The 27,848-nt window shown below is 37.4% G+C and overlaps 1 long non-coding RNA gene across 1 annotated transcript in view; it reads right to left on the bottom strand.

The window, feature by feature from the left end:
- Positions 1 to 7,626: 7,626 nt before the first annotated feature.
- The window catches only part of LOC114037835, a 40,180-nt gene continuing 19,958 nt past the window's right edge, over positions 7,627 to 27,848 (bottom strand). Inside the window, exon 3 of the long non-coding RNA XR_003568517.1 lies at positions 7,627 to 7,734. This is a non-coding gene — a long non-coding RNA (uncharacterized LOC114037835). The remainder of the gene's footprint in view (positions 7,735 to 27,848) is intronic.

Raw genomic sequence — 27,848 nt, 5'->3', positions numbered from 1 at the left:
ATATACTCTCAGAGGTGGCCTTTCATTATCAGGTGGTTGCTTGCCCATCAGTCCCTTTTTTCTCTCTCCCCCTACCTCAAGGAACAGCTAACTAAAGTGAGTTGCTTTTTAATTCAAGCTGGCCTACCACCTAATGTGTGATTTCATTATAATTTGAAGTTAAGACAGCCTTTGGTTATTTCATTTTGTACCACTGTTTCTTTCCTCTAATGAATATTCAGGTATTTGATCTTTTTCCCTGTATATAAATTAAATAAATATAATAATTAAATTAGTTGAGGAAAACATTTTAAGATTTTCTTGAAACTTCAGATACTATTATTAGTAGTAGAAGAAGTAGTAACAGTTAACAATTATATAGTGCCTACTATGTGCCAGGCACTGGGCTAAGTGTTTTATAAATATTATCTCATTTGATCCTCACAGCAACCCTGATGGGAAGATGCTATTATTATCTCCACTTTATAGATAAGGAAACTGAGACAAATAGACACGGAGGCAAAAGACACAGAGCTAATAATTTTCTACAGCCAGTCAGAAGGCATGCTCTTAGTCAATATTTTAGAGGGCATTACCATAGACCTTATAGGCCTGGATTTTTGAAGACCTGAGATGAAGTCCTTTCTCTGACTTACATGGATTGTTTTACTGTAGATAAGTCACTAAACCTTTCAGTACCCCAGGCAACACTCTGTGTTACAGAGGAATTCACCAGTACAGTGAAATCACAGTTAGGGATTCTCCCTATCCAAAAAAAACAAGCAAGCAAACTAACAAACAAACAAAAACAGTAACAAAAAAAAAAAATCAGTTCCTAGAGATACCTAGAGACTAATATTTTCTACTGAACCTTATCACACTAACTGGTGTAATTGCATTTCTAATACGAGGTAGAAATTGGGACTAGACCTATGATTTCATTAGTATAAGGAAATCTCAGATGAGGACACACCCCTATCAACTAAGCTGACATAATTTTTTTTTTTTTGCAATCATCTCAGGGAGTTGTTCTTGCTTAGGGTCACTCAGTTTGTTTCAGAGGTGAGATTTGAACCTAGTTCTTCCTGGATCTGAGGGTAACTCACTATCTACTTTGCCAAACTGCTTCTAAAGCATAGGGAATACCTACAGATCCTGTACTTTTAACTAGCTCATTAAAACACAATAAAAAAACACTCCATTCTACAATTAGTTATATAAAGGGCAATCTCGAATTATAATAAGATAAAGTGGCAATGGATAGACATTAGTGAATAAAAATTAGACTTTTTATGCTTGATGCCAGAAGGCTGATCTAGGAGTAATGGGTTGAAGCTGGAAAGAGGCAGATTTAGTCTTGGTGTAAGGAAACAATTTCTAATAATTATAATAATCCAAAAATGGAGTGAGCTGCCTTTGAATGCATTGGACTCCCTCCACTGGAGATCTCCCAGCAGAAGATGGATGACCACTTATTGCACAAAATATTAAATGTGTTTTCATCCAGAGATATTTGGGACCAGATGACCTCTGAGGTTCCTTTCAACTTGGAAAGTTTGTGATTCTTTCAATAGGTGTATTATTCAAACTGAGTAAATGTTTGTTATGTCAGTCAAAAGACATTCTACTGTGGTAAGCACCAGGGATACAATAGAAGTAAAAAAGGTAACAAACAAATAGTCCTTCCCATCAGGGAGCTTACAATCTAATGATATAAGACTAAAGAAAGGGAATTGACACCAAATCAGAGAAAACAGTTCATTAGGGTACAGGGAGTGTTAGAATTGGTTGTTTAGGAAGGATTTGGGTAGGGAATCCAGATAGTTAGGTTGGGTCTGGGCAACAGTGCAAACTGGGCAGACGAGCACTTGGGTTCTGGTAGACAAGAGGATGAAACCAGAGGAAGTAATGAGAGAAGGGAGGAGCTGGAATGTATGAGAGTTCCAAGTGACTGAGATCTAGGATCCAGCACATTAGAAAGGGGCATTGAAAGTCAGGTGACAACAGGGGAGATTGTTTGTTCTTTGCATTAAATTATACTGTATGTTGAATAGAGGTGGTCTTAGGACTGTAGATGTTGATTATAGATGGAAAGGGGTCTGAAAGCTTTAGCTGAACCCTGCCATGATTGATACAGGGAGGTAGATGCTAAGATCAGCAGAAAATACTGAATCAATCAATCAACAAGAAGGAAAGAAGAAAGGAAGAAAGGAAAAAAGGGAGGAAGGGAGGAGGGGAGGCAAAGAGGAAGAAAGAAAAGGAAAGAAAGAAGAAAGGAAGGAAAAAGGAAAAAAGGAAATGCCCTTACTTTCAAGAAGCTTACATTAATTTTTATTATTAGAAAATTTAAAAAAATCATTTTCAAACTCTCTCTCTCACTTCAGCTCCTCCATCCATTGAGAAGGCAAGAAATATGATACCCATTATACGTATGAAGTCATGCAAAGTATATTTCCATGTTAGCCATGTGGGGAGGAGGGAAGGCAATAAAAATAAAGTGCAAAAATATGGTTTAGTTTGCACTTGGAGTCCATTACTTCTCTTTCTGCTGGATTGCATTTCCCTTGGATTGTCTTAAGATCGTGCTGCTAAGTCTTTCATAGTTGACTATCATTAAAATATAGCTATTACTGGGTACAATGCTCTCTTATTTCTGCTCATTTTGCATCAGTTCATATAAGTCTCCCCAGATTTTTCTGAAACCATCACCTTCATAATTTCATACATCACAATAGTATTCCATCACAATCACATTCCACAACTTGATCAGTCATTTTCCAATTGATGGGCATTTCCTCAGTTTTCAATTCTTTGTCACCGCAAAAAGAGCAGCTATGAATATTTTCATGCATATGGGTCATTTTCTTTTTTCTTTGATCCATTTGTGATACAGAACTAGTAGTGGTTGTTGTTGCTACTGTCATTGTCCTTTGTTTTTGAAGAGGACCACTGTCATCATGGAGCGATGTCTTGACTTTCATGTGAATTGGATTTAAGTGAGGCAGAATTGCATAAAGTTGTCAACCTCACTCTCTCTTCTAGAGTTATCAAAGTCCAGTGGCAAGACAATATTGTAGTGATATTGCTGGGTCAAAGTGTATTCACAGTTTTATAGCCCTTTGTATGTAATTCCAAATTGTTCTCTAGAATGTTTGGACTTGTTCCTAGCTCCACCAAGAGTGGATTAGTGTCTCAATTTTTCCACAAACTCTCCGGGATTTATCTCTTTTCTTTTCTGTCATGTTAGTCAATCTGATAGGTGTGAGGTGGAACCTCAGAGTTGTTTAATTTGCGTTCTTCCAATCAGTATTCAGAACATTTTTTCATGTGATTATTGATAGCTTTGATTTCTTCTTCTAAAAACTGCCCGTTCATATCTTTTGACAATTTATCAATTGAGGAATGGCTCTTATTTGTATAAATTTGGCTCAATCCCTTATATATTTGATAAATGAGGTCTTTACAGAAAAACTTGCCACATTTTTCCTCAGTTTTCTGTTTTCCTTCTAATTTTTACTTCACTGTTTGTTTGTATAAAAGCTTTTTAATTTCATGTATCAAAATTATCCATCTTATATCTCGTGATCCTCTCTATCTCTTGTTTGATCATAAACTCTTCTTTTATCCATAGATCTTACAGGTACATTTTTCCATGCTCCCCTAATTTACTTATGATATCACACATTATTTTTAATTCTTTTATCCATTTTGACCTTATCTTGGCATATTTAGTGTGATATGTTGTTCTGTATCTAGTTTCTGACAAACTACTTTCCAGTTTTCCAAGCAATTTTTGTCAAATGGTGAGTTCTTACACCAAGAGCTTGGACTTTACCATGGCCATTTACTACTGTGTATTGTCTACATCCGACCATTCTATTTCATAGTCAGTACCAGATTATTTTGATGATTACTGCTTTGTAATATAATTTGAAATCTGGTACTGCTAGGTCACCTTCCTTCACATTAAAAATAATTCCCTTGATATTCTTGACCATTTATTTTTCCTGATGAATTTTACTATTTTTTCTAGCCCTAGAAAATAATTATTTGGTAATTTGATTGGTATAGTACTGAATGAATTAACTTGGGTAGAATTGTCTTTTTTATTGTATTGACTTGGCCTATGCATGAACAAATAATATTTCTCTAATTGTTTATATGTCTGTATTTGTGTGTTGCTTATTCATCTTTCTAGCTTATTTCTTGACTTTGAACTTTATTTGAAAGTTGGGATCTGCTCACCTATGGTTGGGGGGGCACTGCTCCAAGCTTTAGGCTTTTTTATGTGCTGCTGTTTTCAGAGCTAGTCCTTGAGGGTCTCCAAGTTTTTGGTACTTTGAAGGTGATGTGATCTGTGGAGAAGTGTGATTACTACTTTCTTGGTCTGCACTCTGTTCTTTACCCAGGTAGGTCCCTTGTTTCCCTCAAGCCACAAGTGCTGATGTTCCTCTTTGCCTTGGAACTGAGACCAGTGCCCCTGATCCCTTGTGACTGAGCACAAGTCTTCCATTCCACCCTGAAACTGTGACCCAGGAATGTGTATGGGCAAAAGAGTTGCCTAACAGGGTCAGACCTTACACTCAGTGCCAGCAAAGGGTACTCTGTGATCTCTTTCTAACCAGTTGTCCAACCCTCTTACTATCCCTCAGCTCAGAGCTCTAGATACCATTGTTTCTGCTGTTGTAGCTGCCTCCAAGACCCCCTTCTGGTGCTGACACATCTATGCTCAGGGCTGACCATAACCCCAGTGTCACAGACCTTTCTTGCCACCTGGAAAAAAAATCTCTATCTTGCTTTCATTTTTTGTTGGTTCTGTGGGTCCAGAATTCAATTTGAGGTGTTATTTTAAAGTTGTTTGTAAGGAAATCAGGAGCTTCCATTCTAATGGAGGAGGAAACATAGACATACAGGTAAAAATAATGAGAAATGCAAAGTAGATAAGGGCAACCTTCAAAGGGAAGACACCAGTAATTGGATAGACCAAGAAAGGCCTCCGGCAGGTGGCACATGAACTAAATCTTGAAGAAACTAGAAATTCCAAGAGGTGGAATTGAGCAGGAAGAGCATTATAGGCATGGCAGTGCAGAGGCCCAGAGCTAGAAGGTTAGAGCATACTATAAATAGAACAGCAGGTAGCATGGCTGGACTGTACAGTATATGGGACAATATGGCAGAAGATTAGAAGGGTTGGAAGCAACCAGCTTGTGGAGAGCTTTGAATGTAAAATGGAGAAGTTTAGAGTTGGTCCTAGAACCAATATGGAACCACTGAGCTTTACTGAATATACTGTCACTTCCACTTTAGGAAAATATATTTAGCAATTGTGAGTAGGATGAATTGGAGTAAGGAGAGACTAAGCAATAAGGGTTTAGCGACACTCTAACAGGGCAATAAAATTACATTACAAAATTATTCTGTTACAGGAGAAGGAATTAAAACCAGTCTTTGAACCCCAAAATCACATACAGATAAATATGCTATCCTTTCTGTCTACAAATACGATGCTACTGATCCACCATTGGTCAAGTGTACTTTAAGTTTAGGAATAGATTTATGCTGAGCATTCTATACTCTCAATGGAAAGAACACAGGATTTTTGACTTAGGAGACCCGGATTCTAGTTCCATCTCCTCTGCACAATATTCTTGAAATTTGACCAAGTCATAATCTCTTTGTAACTCAGATTCCTCATCTATAAAATGAATAGACTAAACTATATGATCTTTGCAGTCATAGGTGGCTCAGTGGATAGAATGCAGGGCCTGAAATAAGGAAGACTCATCTTCTTGAGTTCACATCAGACCTCAGACACTTACTAGCTGTGTGACCCTGGGCAAGTCACTTCACCCTGTTTGTCTCAGTTTCCTCATCTGTCAAACGAACTGGAGAAGGAAGTGGCAAACTACTCCAGTATCTTCGCCAAGAAAACCCCAAATGGAGTCACGAAGAATAGGACATGACCAAATTTAACTGAACCACAACAGAAAAGAAAATGATGTTTTCTTTAAGTTCCCTTCAAACTATAAATTAAGGGTTAAGGGTATGAATTTCTAGAGTTACTGAATCTTCTCACAGCATTAGAGATGCCACTAATGATGATCAAACATTGCAAAGTTAGTCAGCGTATACAGAAATCAAACCCTTATCCTTGGCTTTATTGGTATTGTGCTCTGAATTAATTAGCTATGAATATAAACTAGAGAGAAATGATCCATTTCATCATCATTTAAAAATATTCCCATATAACTTAAATAATAATGTTTAAGAACATGTGATTCAACATTTAATTCATCAAATATTTAAGTTGCAGCTTTATGCAAGGAACTATTTTGAGCCCTAGAGACAAAAAGCCAAAGGCAAATCTAGTTCTTGATATTAAAGAGAAAATATTCTATTAGTAAATGCATATATGCAGACAAGTTAACATAAGTTAACCAAATTATTTTAGGAGCACCGACAACATTGAGAATCAGGCAGAGCCTAGTCTAGGATGTAACAGAGTAGCTAATATTTTGATGAGAAGAGAGTGAGGCAGACATGCAGTTGAGATATAGGGTACTAACTGTGCAAAGGCACGGAGAAAGGAGATTGAACATCATGTATGGGGAATAACGAGAGGGCCAGTTTGTCTAGAATAGAGTAGATGAAAGACAATAATATGAAATGAGATTGGAAAGGTCAGTGGGAATCATATTATGGAGTTATTGAATTTTATGGTGGGCATTTTGTATTTTATCTAAGAGGCAGTAGGGAACCATTGAATATTTTTAAGTAGGATGGTGATGTGGTCATATTTGTGTTTCAGACATATCAATTTGGCAATTCTATAGAAACATATTTAGTAACACCTTAAAATGTTTAATAATATTGATTGTAGCTCTTATCAGTAATACTGATATTAAATGTTTTTGTTGAAGAAGCTGAGTAGTAATGTAAACTGTAAAAACTTCAAAAATCTGAGGAAGATATATGCAATATATAGTATATGTAATGTAGAATACACATAAATATATAAACATATTATTATTCAGTCACTTCAGTTGTGTCCAACTCTTCATGACCCCATTTGGGGTTTTCTTGGCAAAGGTATTTGAGTGGTTTGCCATTTTCTTCTCCAACTCATTTCACAGATGAGGTTAACATGGATATTACATGTATAAAGTATATATATATATATATATATATATATATATATATCATACCCTATATCTTAATTGCATGTCTGCCTCACTCTCTTCTCATCAAAATATTAGCTACTCTGTTACATCCTAGACTAGGCTCTGCCTGATTCTCAATGTTGTTGGTGCTCCTAAAATAATTTGGTTAACTTATCTTAACTTGTCTGCATATATGCTTTTACTAATAGACTATTTTCTCTTTAACATCAAGAACTAGATTTCCCTTTGACTTTTTGTCTCTGGAGCTATCAGTCTGTCTGTCTCTCATAATATGGTTTCAAGGTAGAAGTGAAATATCAGTTTAGCACGCATGTTTCATATTGTAATTATCAACTTCCTGGAGTATATGAGGTGTTCAGGAGGATTAGATCTTCTGGTGTGAGGGCTTGCCAAATCCTTTTCAAGGGTGCTTATCTACCTTTGGTTTCCATTTGATTCACCCAACTCTTACCTGTGGCTCCAAGAAGCTGAAGCAAGTGCGGCAGCCATATCCTGGTAAAGCTGTCTTGGCAGAAGGGCCTCGAACCTATTGGTGAGGTAGGGAATTTTTACTCCAAGCACATGAAAACTTCTCCTGGTAGAACAAGCAGATGAGAACAATTCATTTCAATGGCCATGAAGACGGCTATAACAGCAAATGTGGAGTGCTTAGAGTTTGGTCATATATCAAAGACACCAGGTAGTTCAGTGCATACCAGGACATCACCAGTCATCTTTTACCCTGCTACTGGACTTTTTTGAATCAGGAAGAGAGACTGAGGCTTATGACTTTGTGCAACTCTGTCTCTCTCTTAAATCCAATTCACGCATAAGTCAGGATATTACATGTGATGGTTGATCCTTTTCCAAAACAAAGGATAACAGCAATTAACCCCCTGGGGGAGTAGAACAGGAGCTTACATGTTACTGTTCAACGTTTTAAATACCTATCAATGAATCTTGAAGTTTGTGAGTGTTGTGGCCCATATGACTAAACACAGTACTAGATACCAAAGGTTTTAAGGCTGCCCACACCTCTGTTACGCCACTGTTGCCAACAATGGAGAAGTGTTCTGATCGATTGATATTAATTCTTATGTAGCTGTCTTACCACTGCTTTTGTTGAATGTGGATATTTAGTTTGAAGAGGATAAGTCTACAATCTGTCCAGCAATCTGCACCACATATCTCCTTTGGTACTCTTACATCCTGTCTGTCTCTTCTCCTCACAATTATATAGTCTATTAAATGCTGATGTTTGCTGTGAGGGTATAAACACGAAATTTTATTGTGTTTAGGTAAGTAGAAGACAGTGTTGACGATGAGGAGGTCATGAGGCAGTCTTTAGTAGTAAGTGACTGTTCCTTTTGATTTTCCAACTCCATTCCTCCCAATCTGATATGACTCCATTCCTCCCTATATCTGATAATCTGTGCCTACTCTGGCATTAAAGTTATCCAGAATTACAAACTTGTCCTTCAGCACATTGAAGATGAGGGTCTCCAAGTAGTCATAAAATTTTTCGTTGACCTTATCAGGGTTCATCATGGTAGAACCTATGCACTGATGATGGTGGCATGGCACTTTCCTGGAAATGGCAATTACATTGTCATGACCCTGCTGCTCATTCTTTTTGGGAGGCATACAAGCTTGTTGACTGGATTAGATATGATTAAGAAACCTACACTAGGTTCACAGAGCTTCTCATCATGCCCATATCAAAGAAGGTGCCATGCTCTATGAGCAAAGAAGAATTGCAGTAGCTCGAAAGAAATGTGAGATGCACAAATTTAGAGAAGTCTCTATTTCAAATGTTCATACAGACTATTTATGCCTGACCTGTGATGGAACCTTTCGAGCTCATATTGGTCTGACCAGCCACAGTTGGACACACAACACACTGACCTCAACATAGCATTATCATTTTGATCCTCTTTAAGCATGAAGGACAACAACCAATGCATACTTACAAATCTTTTTAATGTTTTAAGCATTTCATTGTGGTGTAGAAAATAACAGCTGTCTCACACTTGAAATCTATTATTTTATACATTAAAACAATTTTCTTAGAAGGGACTCTCATAATCCATTTTGGGAAAATCTTAGAACTGAGCTTGATTTGATTAAGAAAAATTTCCCAGAGTTCTACTTTAGGGTTAGGGTGTAATGAGTCAATGGGTGAAAGAGTATAATATCCTTTATTTGGGATAACCCCTTCCCCCAAGATTGAACCTGGTTCTTATGAGTACAAACCTGGGACCCCTACATGTAAAGAGAGTGTCACTCTCCCTTGGGCCTTCAGGCCACAAATAAAGAAGCTTTCATCCTTCAAGAAGTCTTTTTTATACTTCCTCTCCACTATTCTCTGGGTAAATGTTATCTCTACCACCTTACCACTTAGTTCTCATACCTTACTGATTGGACCTCTCCTATGCCTACCTTGGGATAGAAGGATCATACATTTAGAGATGCAATAGATCTTAGAAGTAACTGAGAGCAATCCCTTCTTTTTACAGACAAGGACTTAGATTAGGACTTTGGCTTAGAGAGTTAAGAGGTTTGACCCAGATCACAAAGATCATTAGTGACTGAGTCATGGTTTGAATTCAAGTCTTTTAACCCCCAAATTCATCATACTTTCACTGTGCCTCTCACTTGTATCAGAATTACTTGTGTGTTTGTATTTTTGGTATTTTCCATCAGTTAGATTAAAAAATTGCATATAGAGTTAGTAGTTAATTCAGTTTTATATCCTCAGCACCTAACCCCATAGCCTTAGAAGGCATTTAAATAAATTTTAAATTGAATGACTAAATTTATATAGCATCATCAACAAAAAGCAAAACTCATTTGGTTGTAACTAATGAGCTGATTATGAACAAACATGTAAGTGTTCCTTTTGTACACAAAGAGGTCAAAGAATAATTCAGTTTCTATGTGAAGATCAGGACTGATAGAACCTAATGAAAAACAGTGCCAATAAAAAACAAAGAAACGAAACAAACTGCACCATAATTGTTTAACAGAGGGGAAAAAAAGCCTCAAACTGAGAATTCAGACATGAGCATCAAAAGTCTGAGTGCTAAAGATGTTTTATAATTCCATCATTGTTTTATTTTTTCCAAGTAAAATGTTTGTCATTTCCTATCAAATGAAAACCAGATGAATATAATATGATGCTCTGAGCCATGCACATCATTGGTTGGACAAATTCAGCACTTTATATACTATGGCTCAGATTGGTTCACTCATAGCACTACATAGTCTGTCACCCACTGACTCATTATACTCTCACTTTGAAGTAGAATTCTAGGGAAAAATTATAATTCAAAGGTTTAGCTCATTTCTAAGTCCCCCCCCCCCACAAATAGATTAAGAGGGTACCTTCTAGAAAATTTTTAATGTAAAAGATAAATATTGGATTTAAGGTTGATTTGCAAAGTTGGGGAAAACATATTGGTCTTTTACTAATGCTCATTTAGTGGTATCTTTGAAGAAAAACTTGAACCTCTATTTTTGGAACATTCATGTTTCAAATATCTTCTGAATCATATCATCTCTCCCCTAATTTTGTGAGCTCTTTTAAAGTATTTTGGACATCATATTATGAGTTCTAGTGAGACATTATTTTCATTGTAAAGAACACTGAAATTCAAACATAATACCTGGGTTTGAATTGTGGCCTCAGTTTCTTCATCTGGAAAATTAAAAAAAAATACTCTACCTTCCACATAGGGTTTTTGGAGGAAAAGGACTTTATAAATCATAAGGTCCAAAAGATGTTCTATCCATGTAGTCTATTATTTACTCATAATCTGGATAAATATTTTGGTGATTTTTTTCAGTTTTCCAAGATAATATTAACACCTAGCAGGCAATAACAGCTAGCATAAATAGCAGTCTTCTTTAGTAGTTCAGTTTCACTTGGGGGGATGGAGTGGCTTATCTGAATTATGGGATATTTTTTTTAAAATGTAGCTTTATTACTTTCTTGAATATATGCAGTAATATGAGCTAGCCAGAATGTTTTGCCAACTAGAGGTCAAGCTGACCTGTTTTAGTTAATAGTTAAGAAATTCTGTAAACAGAATTAAAAAAAATGTTGATGGTTGTTTCAAGGAGCACATCCTTAGTATGTAGCATCATACATGACTTTCTCAGAAATTTTGGAGGCCGTTCTCACTCTTTGGAGTTGAGAGATTTTCTCAGATATTCAAACACATATTAATATAAGACCTTCTTGATCACTTGCTGTACTAGTGAGCCTGACTAATCAAACAATCAAGTTATTACGCATCTCATTATGGAATACAGCCACACCAGTCCTGTCATATTAGGAGGGATCATAGGACCATAGATTTAGAGCTAGAAGGGACCTTAGATGTCAGTGAGTCTAACTCCTTCATTTTACAGATAAAGAAACTAAGGCCCAGAGAGGTTAATTGATAATTAATTGTTGGCTAATTAAAAAATAAATCAATTTTAAATGGGTCAGATAAGGTCAGTATCATATGTTTAAAACTGGAAGAGATCATTTAAAAGAACTCCCTCATTTGCAAAATGAGGAAATAGACCTGGAAAGAGAAAAAAAAACACTTTCCTCAAATTACATTGTCCTCTGAAATGTCTTCATAACTCTAGGGAATCATTTTGTTTCAACAAAGCTAAGCATTTGAGAGACTTCTTTAGGAGTTACCAGTTTTTCTTTCAAATGTTGAGGCATTACTTTAGAATTTTCTGAATGCCTCCTCTTCTCTGCCTGTCCAAATCCTATCCATTTCCAGTACCCAGCTCAACTCCTATATCTTATATAAAGCTGTCTGTGATACCAGGTACCTACCTATTGTTTACCCCAATCTTTTCTCCTCTCTTTGTTTCCATCAGGAAGGTCTCAGTTTTGACTTATTTTCTGTTCCATTTTTTTCACTACTTTCATTTCCTTTTCCAGCACTATCTCACTCACTGTCCAGCTTTAGTGGATATAAAGTTGGGGTCTCATTTTTCTTTCCCTAAAATTGACACATGAGCCATCTTAGGTTTATTGCAATCCTGAGAATAGAGACATAGTTCACCCTTCTTTGTAGGTACTGAGTTACCTTTGTGGCTAACATTGTCTCTTTTCTGTAGGAAACAGAATGTATTTTTGGTGAATTTATTGAAGAAAATATTTTGTGAATACATCTAATCAATATGTACTCTATCACCCTGATGACTAAAGAAGTATTTCATGAGATCCTGAAATGATGCTGCCCTTGGTGGTTCTTATAACAGTACAATAGATGCAAACTTTCAAACCAAGGCTGTATTTTCACATCTTCAGGTAGAGATTGATGCATATGGCCTTCAAGGCACACGTCCTACTTGATATAATACTGGGACAAAATTTAGATTTCAAAGATACCATACAAATACAATAGCAATCTCTATTTTACACTCCAGCTTTCCATTTTCTTTTTGCTAGGCAATGGGGTTAAGTGACTTGCTCAGGATCACACAGGGAGTAAGTGTCAAGTGTATGAGGCTGGATTTGAACTCAGGTCTTCCAGACTCCAGGGCTGGTGCTTTACCCACCAAGCAACCTAGCTGCCCCTAATCTCCATTTTACAAGCCAGGATCTGATAAAGTCTGTAAAACATCCCTCTCTTTCTTTCTCTGTAAGTCTTTGTCTTTGAATAGATAAATGACAAATCTTGATTAATATCATTAGGTGGTTCAATGAAAATAAGACATTATGTGGATCATTGTTATAAGGGACAGTTAATTCCACAGGAATGATGTACATGCTCATGATGTAAGTAATATGGCAAAAGGAAGCTAATGCTAAGGGGAATTTATACTGCCAAGGCTCAAGCTTCAGTTTGGATTATAACCAACCATCCAGTTTGTGTCCCAACTGATCACTTGGGATTTTGCAGAGAGGTTTCATGAAGTTATGGTGAGGTATAACTATGATTTTGCAATTCATTAATGCTGTTGCAAAATTATTTTGGTTATGTAGAGTTTGCATATAGTAAGCTTTTGGGCAGCCAGTACTGACTTGCTTGTATAGATACCAAAAACAAAATATAGAGCTTCCAATATACCAAATAACTAAATAGTCAAGGGAGTTGTAAATAGGGAACATTCATTAATATAGATGTAGGGGATCTTTGCAAGGTTAGGGGAAAAATAATACTAGCCAACGGCATAAACAAGAAAGACATTTATTACATTCCTCGCATCAAAAGAAGGAAGACCTGGAAATTTTGTGATGTAACATGTAATAGAAATACGAAATCTCAGAATTGGAAGGGACCTCCATGGCATATTTAGTTCAACCCATACCTACAGCATGAATACTATCTACAAAAGCCCTGAAAAAAGTATAATTGATTTCACTTATAGCCCCTCAGAGGCAGGGACTTTACTATTTCCCTAGGTATCCCATTCCAACAGCTCTGACATTCTTCACAACTCTAATTATTTAGGAGATTTTCCTTATCTATAGCTTCCACTCATTTTTCCTAGTTGTCCCCTCTGAGACTAAGAAAAATGGGTTGTCACATATACATGACACTCATAGCCTTTTAATTTTCATTCTGATGAGTACACACCTAAATTGATCCATTTAATAACAATGATTGCTCAATACTACTCAAGGCCAAATTTGGCTAATGTTTGATGCCCACACCTAAGCCTCCTTTCCCTTGGCAAGGAATGCTTAGATGGTACAATTCAGATAGATGAGGCTGTGGTGAAGGGAGGTATTTTGTGCTTTGGATTGAAAGTTATTGTAGGTTTTCCATTCCAGGTCCAATAAGGACCTACTATTATTAGAGGCAGAAGAGAGTTCATGCAGTCAATTATGTTACTCATGGGTGACCTCTTAAGACACTCTAATACATCAGGACTGGGAAAACAGCTGAAGTGGTAGCTCAATTCATTAACAGTTCTACCTGAGCAAGGGTTCTTAACCTGGGATCCACAGGTTGAAGGATCTTTGGATAGATTTCAGAGGGGTCCATCAACTTGGATGGGAAAAATATACATGTTTAGCTTCACTAGTTGTAAAACGTACAACTTTTAGTTTAACTGAACATTTGCATTCCCTTCAATTGTTTCAGAAACATTATTCTGAGAAGGGACCCAGAGGTTTTGCCAGACTGCCAAAGGAATCCACTCACATGCACACAGAAAGAGAGAGAGAGAGAGAGACAGAGAGAGAGAGACAGAGAGACAGAGAGACAGAGAGAGACAGAGAGAGACAGAGAGAGAGACAGAGAGACAGAGAGAGAGAGAGACAGAGAGAGAGACAGAGAGACAGAGAGACAGAGAGAGACAGAGAGAGACAGAGAGAGAGACAGAGAGACAGAGAGACAGAGAGATAGAGACAGAGGCAGAGAATTTAAGGGAACCAACTAGTGATGCAAGGGAGACAAGGGCCTCTGTTGTATTGGTAGGGATGTGAGGAAATCATCACCATTTCTGTCCTGCCCTGCCTTCTCCAGGGTTGCCAGGTACCACATTGAAGTTGAGGAAAACTTCAAGGTAATTCACATGTCCCAAATATTAGCTGCCAGAGGCATGAAGGAACTGGAAAAGAATTCGTTTGCCCTAATCCAACAGGGATGGGAGCTCAGAAGACTTCCCATTTAAGGAGGGTGGTGAGTGAGGTCAAAAAAGGTCTTGACGGCTTCCTGAAAGTGCTGTTTGGGCTGGACAGACTTACCCATGGACAAGACTAACATTAATTGATCCAATAGAGATGCATAAACCTGATAAAGATATTAGAGGTAGAGTATTTTATTAATCACTTTATGTGGGGTACAGTGATTGATTGACTAAATCATACCCTCTTCCATCTTTACATCAGGTTGTTATGGGCATTAATCTAGCTGAGCTCATGAGAGGATATCAATTTTGGAAAAGAGGACATTATAACTTTTCCCTTCCATCTTGACCAGGGGAAGACTTTGAGAACTTCAGAAACTTGGAGGATTTGTATTTCTTATGTGCATCATAACAGCATCCTTCAGAAAGCAGAGGCTGGTAGAAGTGTCTGCATTGGGAGCTGAGGACCAGAAAGACACAAAAGGGAAAGAAAACTCCAAGAATCTCCGTAGAGCAAAGCAGAAAAGTGTATATTAAAGCTAAGAAGGACATCATGACAATTCAATGAAGGAAAGAAAAAGACTTTCAAGAATCGTCAGTTATGCTATTTGTCACATGCACTCTAAGCTTGAACCCATTTTCCTCAGGGCTCTGGATGTACTTTAGTGAGGGTGTACCCCTGCTTCAGGGGTGGTATTTGTGATGACTACACTTATAATATTATTTTATTAAATATATATTTCTTAAAGCTTTGTTGTTCAGTTCTTTCAGCCATGTCTGACTCTTCATGATCCCATTTGGGATTTTTTTTTTTTTTTTTGCAGAGACACTGGAGCAGTTTGCCATTATCTTGTCCAGCTCATTTTAAAGAATAACTAGTTGATATCTATGGATAATCAATTGGGAGAATAACAACAGAGGGGTCTTGTGAGCTATAATACTAGAAAAGCTTCTGAGCCCTGCACAGTATCCTAATGCCCCCACTTTGTCCATATAGTTTGCATCTTCCCCACTCTCATCCTTCCTCTCTCCATGTCCACAGCTAGTAACATAACCTATTTGTCTTGGTAGAAGCACAAGGTTTCTGACATCCCTCTGGGTTCCAATGATCTCTTAATTGCCAAATCGAATGGCTTTTCCTCAAACCTTATCCTTCTTGACCTCTCTTTGATATTCTTGATCATCTTCTTTTCCTTGATACTCTCTTCTCTCTAGGTTTTCATGACATTGCTTTGTCCTGGCTCTGTTCCTACCTGTTGCTTCTAGTTCTCTTTTACTGAATCTTCATTCATACTTGTTATTCATGGATGTCCCCCAAAATTCTGTCCTGGGGGTAGGCAGCTAGGTGGTACAGTGAAAGGGGCAGCTAGGTGGTGCAGTGAATAGAGCTCTGGCCTTGGAGACAGGAGGACCTGAGTTCAAAACCAGCCTCAGACACATGATACACTTACTAGCTGTGTGACCCTGGGCAAGTCACTTAACCCCAATTGCCTTACCAAAAAAAAAATTCTGTACTGGGATTGTTTCTCTTCTTCAATTGATGATCTCATCAGCTCCTATGGGTTAAACTATCATCTCTATGTAGACGATTCCCAGATTTATTTGCTCACCCCTAACCTTTCTCCCTGACCTTAAGTCTAACATCTCCAAATCCCTTTTGGATATCTCCAACTGAATGTCAAATAAATACATTTAACTCAATATATCTTAAACTGAACTCACTGTCTTGCCTCTAGACACTGCCACCAATCTTTTGGTCACCCATTCTCACAACCTAGATGCCATTCATGATTCTTCCCTCTCTCATCCCTCAGTCAATCTGAGGCCAAATCTTATAGATTTTACCTTTGTAACATCTCTCATATACAGACCCTTCTCTCCTCTGACGCTGCCAGCATTCTGGTGCAGTCTGTCATTACTTCATACCTATTCCAATAGCCTGATCATTTGTCTCCCTCACTCAACTCTATTCCTACTCCAGTCCACCTTTCACTCAATTTTCAAAATGATCTTCCTAAAATACAGGTCCGACTATGCCACCCCTCCAGTCTCCATTCATTAAACTTCAATGATTTCTTATTACCTTTAGGGTCAAATATAAATTCCTCTGCCATTCAAAGTCCTTTAAACCTGGACCACTCTTACATTTCCAGGCTTCTTACACCTTACTCACTCCCATCTATTCTGTGATCAAATAACATTGTCCTCTTTACCGTTCCTTGAACAATACACTATATCTTCAGACTCTGGGTATTCTCATTGGCTTTCTCCCCTGCCTGGAATTTTCTTGCTCTTCATTTCCATCTTCTGGGTTCTTTGCATTCTTTAAAGTCTTACCTTTAAAAGAAGCCTTTCTTGATCCTCACTATTTCTAGTCCCTTCCCTCTATTGTATGTCACCATTTTATCCTGTATCTTTCTTGTTGTTTTTTGAATTACAAAAACATAATTATACATAGTTGATTACGTATTACTTCCCAATTGTGAGCTCCTTAAAAGTAAGGATTATCTTTTGCCTTTCTTTATATCCCTGGCACTTAGCATGGTGCTTGACACATAATGAGTGTTTAATAAATACAAATTGACTGACTGTAGATGATAAGTAGACTTACTGTAATGAACAAATTATTCACACTGACAAAATGCAAACATCCTCTATTATGGGAAATATCCCATCCAAATTATATCAGCCAGGGCATAGTCTTAAAGGTTTCAATTGCTGGTTTATTATTCATCCCTTTCTCTCTTTCATTCCCTTTGTCTGTCTTTCTATACTTCTCGTTGTCTCTGTTCCCCTTTCTCTATTTCTTTTCCTTCATTTCCTTTTCTTTCTGACTCTAGAAGTCTCTCTAAGGAAGTTCTTCATAAAATGACTAAAAGTCACTTAAAGTCAAATTAAGGCCAAAATCAAACATTTCAGAAAGAAAAAAAAATCAAACTTTGAGCATATGTTTTATTTGCAATTATTGACCATTAGGAAACAGGCTGTGGTTTCTTTGAACTAGGGACAGAGGAGCTGCTAACAACAATTCTTACTTGGCATCTCTGGTTCTTTCCATTTCAGTGTCAAACTCTAACTCAGGTAATTAGACCACATCTGGAATGTAAACAGGATTATTTCATCGTGCAAATTTCTCTGCTATCCTTGTCCTAAGTAAACTACCACTGTAAGAATTGATTTCCCATAAGCCCATACCAATAATAATTATATATATATAGTCACTACAGAATATGTCTACATATCACATGGCAGAAATATGGGGCATATTTCTTAATGAAGTTATTTTATGTTATGACATCTTATGATGAGGGAAGTGTGAATGTCAAATTTAAGTGACAGTCTAGTAGCAACACATTTAGGTATTTAGAGGGATAAAGTCTGTTTCTATAATTGGATTTTCCAGATAACTAACATTTATTCTAACCACTGTTTCAGCTTTGTTTATTTAAAACTTTTTTCATGAGAATCCTTCTAAAATATATTCTAATAATAATTGCTTACATTTATCTGTCACATTATGGCTGTGAAATCAGAGGATCTAGTTTCAGGTCCCAACTTTGCCATTCACTTTGTGACCTACTCAAATCACATCTCCTCTCTGGGGTCACTAGTTACCTCATCTATAAAGTCAGTACCTTAGACTAGAGGTCATTTCTAAGGTAACTTTTAATTCTAAAACTAATGCCTTAAATCTATACTATATGAACTTACAGCTCACAAAATATTTTACATGCATCATCTCATTTGTACCTGTGAGGTTGGTGAGATGATGGTTGCTATTCCCATTTTACAGATAACTAAATTAAGGCTCTCAGAATTACAGTAACTTTCTCTTCATTGCTCCATTTGCATCTGAGGCCATCTCAGTTCTCTTGACTCTAACACTTTAGACACCTTGAAGTGATTATTGTCTTAAATAGAGGATATAGAACGTTATTTGACCTTTGCTTGATAATTCGGGGCCATTATAGAAACTAGGCTGAGTTGTCTGGCAAAATCTTGCATACACTTTTGAGATTTTTCTGTGTTTTCTTTTCATAAAAGGCAGTCAGCTGTCACTTTTCACAGCTGCCTGTGTGCCTCCCTCTAATAACCCCAGCCAGAGGCATATTAACAATAGGTGAGGCTCTGGAACAATGCTGTAACAAGAGGCCCCTTCCAGAGGTCCTGGAGAACCTGTTCCTTCTGCTCTTATGCAATTCCTTCCTCAGTCCCTGACTCACGGCCACCCTTGTCACATATACCTCCATCATCCCAATAGATTCCTAGTTTCTTGAGAATAGAGATTAGTTTGAAGCCTTTCTTCAATATTTAGCATAGTATCTGACACATAATAGGTGATGATAAATGTTAGTTGATGATTGACTGAATATACCCTCCTCTACCACTCCTCAGGCTTAAGGCCATCTCTAATTCACACTTTTTAGTTCTTTCCTTAGGTTGCCTTCACCCCAACCTCCCTATCCCAAGTACCAGGACACCTTTGCTACCCTTCACTCAGGTTCACCCTGTCCACCCACTGGATCCCTTCGGAGTCAAGAGGTATCACCAATATATAGCTCCTCACCTAACCACTGCTTCCATTTCTGGTGTCTGAACCTAGTTCACTCTTTTTACATTTATAAATTACCCTTGCTTAGTCATGGTGAAACAAGTGATGATATTTACTGACTGAATGGAAGACTTACAGGATGTCTTAGGGAATCTGGACTGGATCAGAAGATAAATGTTTGGAGCTGGAATGAGGAAAGAGACACAACAGGCCTCTAGGGTGAAGCCGGTCCCTCAGAGCATACATACTAAAGTCAATATAATCAAGGGAGACAAGGATGTATTTTGAGAATGAGATGCTGAAAATGAATTTATTCTTGACATCTGTGGTCTTCCAGGAAGGAGAGATTAACTCCATGCATTAGAAGCTGATGATGCAAAAGTTGAGAGAGACAAACCCAACCCCAAGGAACTTCATAAATACTCAAGCCAATGGAGAAACCCAGTCACCTGATTTGTTAAGATGGTGATTTCTCCACAAACTTATGGGATATAGGATGTTGTATACATGCATGTGTGTTTTGGGCAGGGAGAGGGCTGGTAAATTATTTTGGTGCCCATTTATTATTCAGTGCTATGTTGTCTTAAATATTTTACTACTTTTCCTTAATTAAATATTTTGCTATATTTTCTTAGTAGTCTATTTGATTCCTGGTTTCTTCCTGTTCTATGAATAATGATTTGGTGGAGGCTGGAGATATGATTTGCATAGTTATGATTCACAATATATTGCCTATGAAGTAGAGCTAGCATGGCATAATGTATACTAGCATCCCTAAAATGTACAACCATGCCCCTAGGGTGTAGAGGGACAATGAAAATTTTAAAATGTGAAATGTAGTTCTAGGACCCTTAAAATCTGGATAGTCTGGAGTGACTGGACCACTTGTCATTATTTTGTCTAGTAAAGATCATGTTTGTAACACTATGGAGGTGTGGACCAAGGGGTAAGCTGTAGATTGTAAATTAGCCATAACTGGGTAGTGACGCAGACCAACAGTACTATCTTTGCTGTTTCTCCAAACAAAGCCTGAAGGAAACAGTTTGGAGTCACACAGACCCATGATTATAGTACTGCACTGGGGGAAACCTTAGAGCTGATCTCCAAATCTTGCATTGGTTCAGTGCTATGTCGACATGATCTAGGGCATGTGGGTCACATCTCTCAGGGAGGCTCAGAGGTCCTCTAGGCCAGTTCCCTAATTTTAAAGCTTACAGAGTGGTTAAGGGACTTGTATACAGACACAGAGATAGTAAGTAGCAGAGCCAGGATTTGAAATCAGGTCCTTTGACTCCAAATTCAGAACGTTTCCCACCATACCATGCTATCCATTCAGCATAATCTTCATAGTAGGCATCCTTCATCTGCTTAGAGTCTTACTTCTCTATTATGGACTGGAAAATGAGGAATTAACTGAAGTAAGATTTTTTTGTTTTGTTTGTTTAGATCTGTGATTTCATTGGCATAAGGAACTTCGATGGAAGCCACTTCTACTAATGCAGATGGTCATTTTTTCTATAATTTATAATTTGGAGCTGTGTTAAAAAAAGTGGATAAAATATTTTTACTCAGATCCCACTGATAGGAGTATGCCCTGAGGAGGTCAAAAACAAAAAGATCCCATATATACCAAAATAAACAATAATTGTAAGAAAGAAATGTGAACAAAGTAGAAGGCCATAAGTTGGGGCTAGGGAGTAATATTGGGAAATCCATGGAGTGTGCTGGAGCTGGTTAAAGCTGATGGTCAAATTTTTGGTGTAAGCATTTATACTTTAGAAATCAGCCAACTACAAATCAGGGCTTGACTTACTGTTTTATTGTTATCTAGACTTAGGAAAGTGATAAGGAAAATGGGAATAATATAGATTAAACTTAAATTTGTGGGAAGATTAAGTGGGACATAAGCAAAGGCCAGAAAACAATGTACACAAAGACTAAAACAATGTAAATGAAAAGAACAATGATAAACAAGGAAACCAAATGCTTTGAAACTATAATGATCATGTTATTGCCTCAGAAGAAATGAGACAAATGTTCCTCTTTCCCTTCTCTCTAGAGAAGGGATTGTGGACTACTGTTGTATATACTATGGGACTACAGACAGAGTGTAGTAAAAAACTGAGATTAAAACTTCATGAAGATTTTGTATTAAGCTTTTGTATTTTACTTTTAGTAAAAAAAATCCATACTTTGCTAAATACTTTCAAACTTGTTTGACATATTGATTAGTTTTACTAAATCACTTTTTCCCCCTTTTTTCCCTTTATATTTTTTAAGGGATGGTTTATACATATACATATATATGTATATATATATATGTGTGTGTGTATATATACATACATATATGCATATGTACATATATATGTATATGTATGTGTATATTCAGAATTGAAAGGTATAAAAACAAGAAACATCAATACACATTTATAAAGAGTCACTTAGACTATGATAGTCTATGAATTTGACTTTGGTGCAAGGGATTTTTTAAACAGTATTTTAGGTTCTTAGAAGCTGTTTCAAAATTTTGGATTTAATTTTGTATCTTGGAGGCCTGAGGTTTGGGCAGTCTGACATCTAGATAATTAGGAATCATTGAAATAAGGCTTCATTCAGGCTACTCTCGGTTACTTCTTGGTTTTGGCTTTATAACTTATCACTTAAATCATTTAAACTCTGCTTTTTACAAAAGTATTATTCTGTAAAGTTTGTGAGTGAACTAAAACTATCTAAAAGCATGTATCTAGATTTTCAAGTTACCCTGTTTTAATTTATTTCCAACTTTTATGTATTGAGTTTCTGAAAGTGGGAGTTCATATATACTTCCTTCTACACTCTTAGGTTCCAGTATACAATCTTTGCCTGATTCCCTTCTGACTTTTTTAGCCAATCCTGTCATTTTCCTTAAGAGGATCCTTCTTCAGTCTGCTTCCCCCTGAATAAGGGAGTCCCTTAGTGTTCAGTTCAATAGCAGAGAAGTATCAAATACCATTTAACTAGAGAAAACTGTGCTCAGGAGGCAAAAATAAAGCAGAGCTAAAAGCAGACCATCTTTCAAAGATGTCAAGTCTGCCAATATGGCAAAAAAAAAAAAAAACTTGTATGCTCACAGCAATCTAAAGCATCCTATGCTGGGGTTCAGAAGAGTTTTACTTCTTCTCTCATCTATTGTAAGAGGAGGAAATGACACGTAGGACTAGTTCCAGGTGAGGTTCATGGCAGGCTGGAGAGCAAGAAAAGTTAATTAAGCACCTGCACAGGGTGAAGGAGGGGGAAGAATAACCATGGATCCTAAAGGCCATCTGTGAAAGGTAATTGCCATCTGACATGGATTCCAGCAAATCTTACATCAAATTATCACTGCAGCTGACCCAACCGGCTGGATTTAATATCACACATCGGTATCTAAAGTGACTATTTTTCAGCTGTGCAAAGGCATGAACCAAAATGAAATGTACAAGCTTAAAGAAAGCCAGGTGAAGATCATGTTTGCAATCCCACAGATGTGTGGGTTGAAGGTCAAGTCAAGGATTAGGAGGCAGCCAGAGCACTCAGGGCAGAAATCCAGCCAATCAGCACCATCAAGATTTGTTTCTGCAAACAAATCACTGCTGGACAGAGTGTGGACTTGGGAGTCACACAAACATGATTTCTGAGTTGCATTGTGGAGAGGCTTAGGGTTGACCTCAAAACAAAAGTAACACCTTATATTTATGCAGCATTCTGCAGATATTATCCACTTAAGAGTTCACATTCATTTTATACATGTTCCAAAAAGAGATTGAGCCAGAAATTTTGGAGACTTGCCCTACACAACCCTAAGAGGTTTTCTACTTTCCATTCTCTCATCTTTCACCACCTTCTTTTAGTCCATACTTCTCTTCATCCTGCCACCCTCACACACACTTTTTTATCTCATCATGCAAGAGATGGCATGTGTTCAGGTGCATAAAGTTCTAGGCTAATCAGGAAACATTAATTTTCTCCTTGACCCTGCCATTGATTTCTTATTCGTTCTTATGAAATGTTCCCATCTCTCAGTTTTCTAATTTCAAATGTACCTGCTACATTTCCAGGTCACAGGAGTCTTTCTTAAAGTAAACAAGCATGCATTTGAAAAGGCAACAAATTAATTGTCCTTTTTTTCCCAACTTAAGTGAGGAAATTCAGTTCCTTGACAGTTTTCTCATTTTTTTGAATTGTAATCAGATCTTCCAAGTTTCTAATTATCTGCTTGGCTGATAGGAATGTTACTCTGCCTGAGATATTTGACCCATATCAAGGGCCCCCAAATCTTGACAATCTCTGAGAAGCCAAGACTAACGAACTGTGGGCAAATCAGCAAATGCCTACGAAACTAACATTTGACCTCGAACAAGGCGTGTTCATCAGAAGTGTCCAGATGTCAGATAATGGAGATTAAAATACCAAACAATGTAATTACATGACAGAATAAGTAACCTCATCTCATTCCTTATACCAGAGGTTCGCCCAAGACAAATATAGATGGATGTGGGGGTGGATCTGTTTGGATCCCAGTGGAGTTTCAGAGAATGAGAAAGATAAAAAACATTCAAAATATCAAAAGGGCCCCAGAGAAAAGAACTAGAATTTAAAAAAAAAAACTCTAAAGAAGGAATCTTAATCATCAGCATTATGCCATCATCTACCACCTTCATCAACAAGAACAAACATTTGTTGAGTTTCTGCTATGTGTATGGTGCTGTGCTGTTTTAGAGATACAAAGAAGGAAAAGATATGGTTCCTTTCCCTTGAAGAGCTTACAATCTAGTTGAGATAATATGGCATATACCTAAAGAAATTAAAGAACACGCACACACAGAACAATATTAAATATTAAGTGAATGGTACACAAGAAAAAGTTGGTGAGGCATAGTAGACGGGCACTGGAATTCTCAGGAAAACCTGGGTTCAAATCATCTCTCAAACTCTTATTAGCTATGTGAGCCTGAGTAAATCACTTAACCTGTCTCGGCTTCTATTTCATAGACCAAAAAATCATAGATTTAGAGCTGGAAGGGTCCCCAGAGTCCATATTGTCTAACCTCCTTCATTTTATAGATGAAAAGAAGAAACAACCAGTACTAAGGGTTAGAGCTGAGATTCAACCCCAAATTTCCCAAGCCTGAATTCAGTGTCCTGTCCATAATCCCACACTGCCTAAAACATTTGTGGTTCAGCCTATATGACTTTCATTGTTGCTTTCAGCTCTAAATCTATGATCCTATGAAATTACTTTAGGAATTCAGAGGAGAGAGCAATCAATTATATATTCAGAGATAAATGGATGGGGTCTGCCTTGGGACTTGAAAAATGTGTATGACATATAAATAGAGAAGAATGGGAAAGGAACATGGTTAGTCCTATAGGAAGTAGGTCAATTTTGTTGTATGAGAGTTATTTTAGGGGAGCATTGGGAGATAAGTTTGCTTTGTTGGAAATAAAGTATATTGAGTGTCAATTTAATCATTGCTGTATGTGTAGAAAGTTTTTCAAATCAGAGGATAGGAAAGGAGACTTGTCATAAAGATACCAGAGTTACCCAGCCTTTCACAAAATAGGCTCTTTTTCTGGTATTTTATTAAGCTGAAAGTGAGTTAGTAAAACTCAGTTGAGGGCAAGCCTATCATTTCAGTTGATTAATACTTTTTCAATTAGGGAAGCCTCCTTTTCCCAAAGGAATGGCATGGTGACATTTAATTTGGCTCTACTAAAAGTATTTTGAAAGACACTTTAAAATGACAAAAAAAAAAATCTAAAGAAAAATGCACACAACAAAAGCCTCTGTCCTCTTCTTATAACCTAATGGCACCAATTATCACAATGCTGAAGCTGCAGGGAAAATACATTTGTGAAGTATTGGGTTTTACTTCATGTTCCTTCTTTACTTATCTTTGATTGTTTGGAGATGTTAGAAGAAAACTACTGTGACAAATTCCTGGCTGAACTTTCTTCTCGGACATCTCAAGTACATCAGAATTTGCAAGCAATAAGATGGGTTAAGTTATATCCTTTCTTTATCTTCCATAAGAGTATGGTAATGTTAAAAGTGCTTTGTAAGCTTTCAGCCACTCAAGAAGTATGGCGATCTGGTATAACTGCACTTTTTCAATGTGTTGTTGCTTTCACAAAATTATTTTTGGTTCCAGATTTTGAAAAATTGGATAATGATTAATCCCCAGATTGTACACTTACTCTGTAATCTAGTGACACTGACCTCTATGCTGTTCCTCACTCAAGGAACTCCATCTCCCATAAGTGGGCATTTTCACTAGCTCTTCCCCATGCCTGGAATTCTCTTCCTCCTCATCTCTACCTCTTGACTTCCTGGATTCCCTTCAAGTGTCAGCTAAAGTCTAACCTTGTGCAATAAATATTTCCCAGTCCTCCTTAACCTTAATGTCTTCCTTCTAAGATTATCTCATATTTTCCTATTTAGAAACTTGCTTGTATATAGTTGTTGGCATTTGAATGACATTAAAAGGTAAATTTCTAAGAACTGGCCAAGATGGCAGAGGGAAAGCAGTGACTTGCTAGAGCTCTCCCCCAAACCCCTCCAAATACCTACAAAAAAATGGCTCTAAACAAATTCTAAAGCAGCAGAATCCACAAAAAAAAAACAGAGTAAAACAAATTTCCAGCCCAAGACAACCTGGATGGCTGATCAGAAAGGTATATCGCGCCAGGATGGGAGAGGAGCACAGTTTGGCGTGGGCGCACAGGCCTCAGTGACCCTTCAGCAGGCCTCAGAGGACTGAATCGCGGACACCTGTGGCGGTTTCCAGACTTCTCAACCCACAAATGCCAAAGACAACTTAGAAGGTCAGTGGGAAAAGTCTGTTACTGCAGTGGGAGAAGAAGCTAGGTCTCAGCCACCCTGAGGGCAGCGGCTGGCTTCTGAGCTTCCAGCCTACAGACTGAGGGGGAATCCAGTGGCTGATAAGAGAGGGATTGCAAGGACCTCTTTGCCAGTGCTGAAGCAGGAATCTCTTGCTTTGCCCATGCTTGGATCTGGGTCACAGTTCTGAGGGGCAGTCCTGGGGTGAGGAGGAGGGCTGGCATGGTGGAGTTTGTTGTGGCTGGGGAGAGGAAACACCTCACCCCATATCATAGCACCTTGGAAGAACTGACACTTTTCAGGTCCCTAGAAGTATCTCTGAAAACAGCTGTACAAACCCCCAAAACTTGGGACAGTACATTCTCCACATTGGAAACAGACTCTTACCTTAACAAAGAGTTTAAAACTTAGGTAATTGGTTGGGATCATGAGCCAGCAGCACAAAAAGAGTCAGACTATATTATCTTACTTTGGTGACAAAGAAGATCAAAACATACAACCAGAAGAAGAAAACAAAGTCAAAGCTCCTACATCCAAAACTTCCAAGAAAAATATGAATCAGTCCCAGGCCTTGGAAGAGCTCAAAAGGGATTTTGAGAAGCAAGTAAGAGAAGTAGAGGAAAAACTGGGAAGAGAAATGAGAGTGATGCAAGAAAATCATGAAAAACAAGTCAACAGCTTGCTAAAGGAGACTCAAAAAAATACCGAAGAAAATAACACCTTAAAAACTAGCCTAACCCAAATGGCAAAAGAGGTCCAAAAAGCCAATGAAGAAAGAATGCCCTTAAGAGCAAAATTGGCCAAATGGAAAAGGAAGTCCAAAAGATTACTGAAGAAAATACTTCCTTAAAAATTAGAATAGAGCAATTGGAAGCTAGTGACTTTAAGAGAAATAGAGACACTGTAAAACAAATCCAAAAGAACGAAAAATTAGAAAACAATGTGAAATATCTCATTGGAAAAACAACTGACCTGGAAAATAGATCCAGGAGAGAGAACTTAAAAATTATTGGACTATCTGAAAGCCATGATCATAAAAGAGACCCTAGACATCATCTTTCAAGAAATTATCAAGGAAAACTGCCCTGATAATTTAGAACCAGAGGGCAAAATAGAAATTGAAAGAATCCACCGATCTCCTCCTGAAAGAGATCCCCAAAGGAAAACTCCTAAGAATATTGTAGCCAAATTCTAGAGTTCCCAGGTCAAGGGGAAAATATTACGAGCAGCCAAAAAGAAACAATTCAAGTATTGTGGAAACACAATCAGAATAACACAAGATTTAGCAGCTTCTACATTAAGGGACCACAGGGCATGGAATATAATATTCTGGAGGTCAAAGGAGATAGGATTACAAGCAAGAATCACCTACCCAGCAAAACTGAGTATAATCCTTCAGGGGAAAAAATGGTCATTCAGTGAAATAGAGGACTTTCAAGCATTCTTGATGAAAAGACCAGAGCTGAATAGAAAATTTGACTTTCCAATACAAGACTCAAGTGGAAAATGAAGAGGTAAACAGGAAAGAGAAATCATAAGAGACTTATTAAGGTTGAACTGTTTATATTCATGCATGGAAAGATGATATTTGTAACTCATGAGACCTTTGTAAGTATTAGGGTAGATGGAGGGGAAAAAATTATATGTATGTATATAGATATATAGATAGATAGATAGATAGATAGATAGATAGATAGATAGATAGATA

Source organism: Vombatus ursinus, unplaced genomic scaffold (genome assembly GCF_900497805.2).
Source record: "Vombatus ursinus unplaced genomic scaffold, bare-nosed wombat genome assembly UNPS02010639.1, whole genome shotgun sequence".
Classification (NCBI taxonomy): Eukaryota; Metazoa; Chordata; class Mammalia; order Diprotodontia; family Vombatidae; genus Vombatus; species Vombatus ursinus.
Note: the sequence above shows the minus strand (reverse complement) of the source record. Positions and strands in the feature narration are given on the sequence as shown.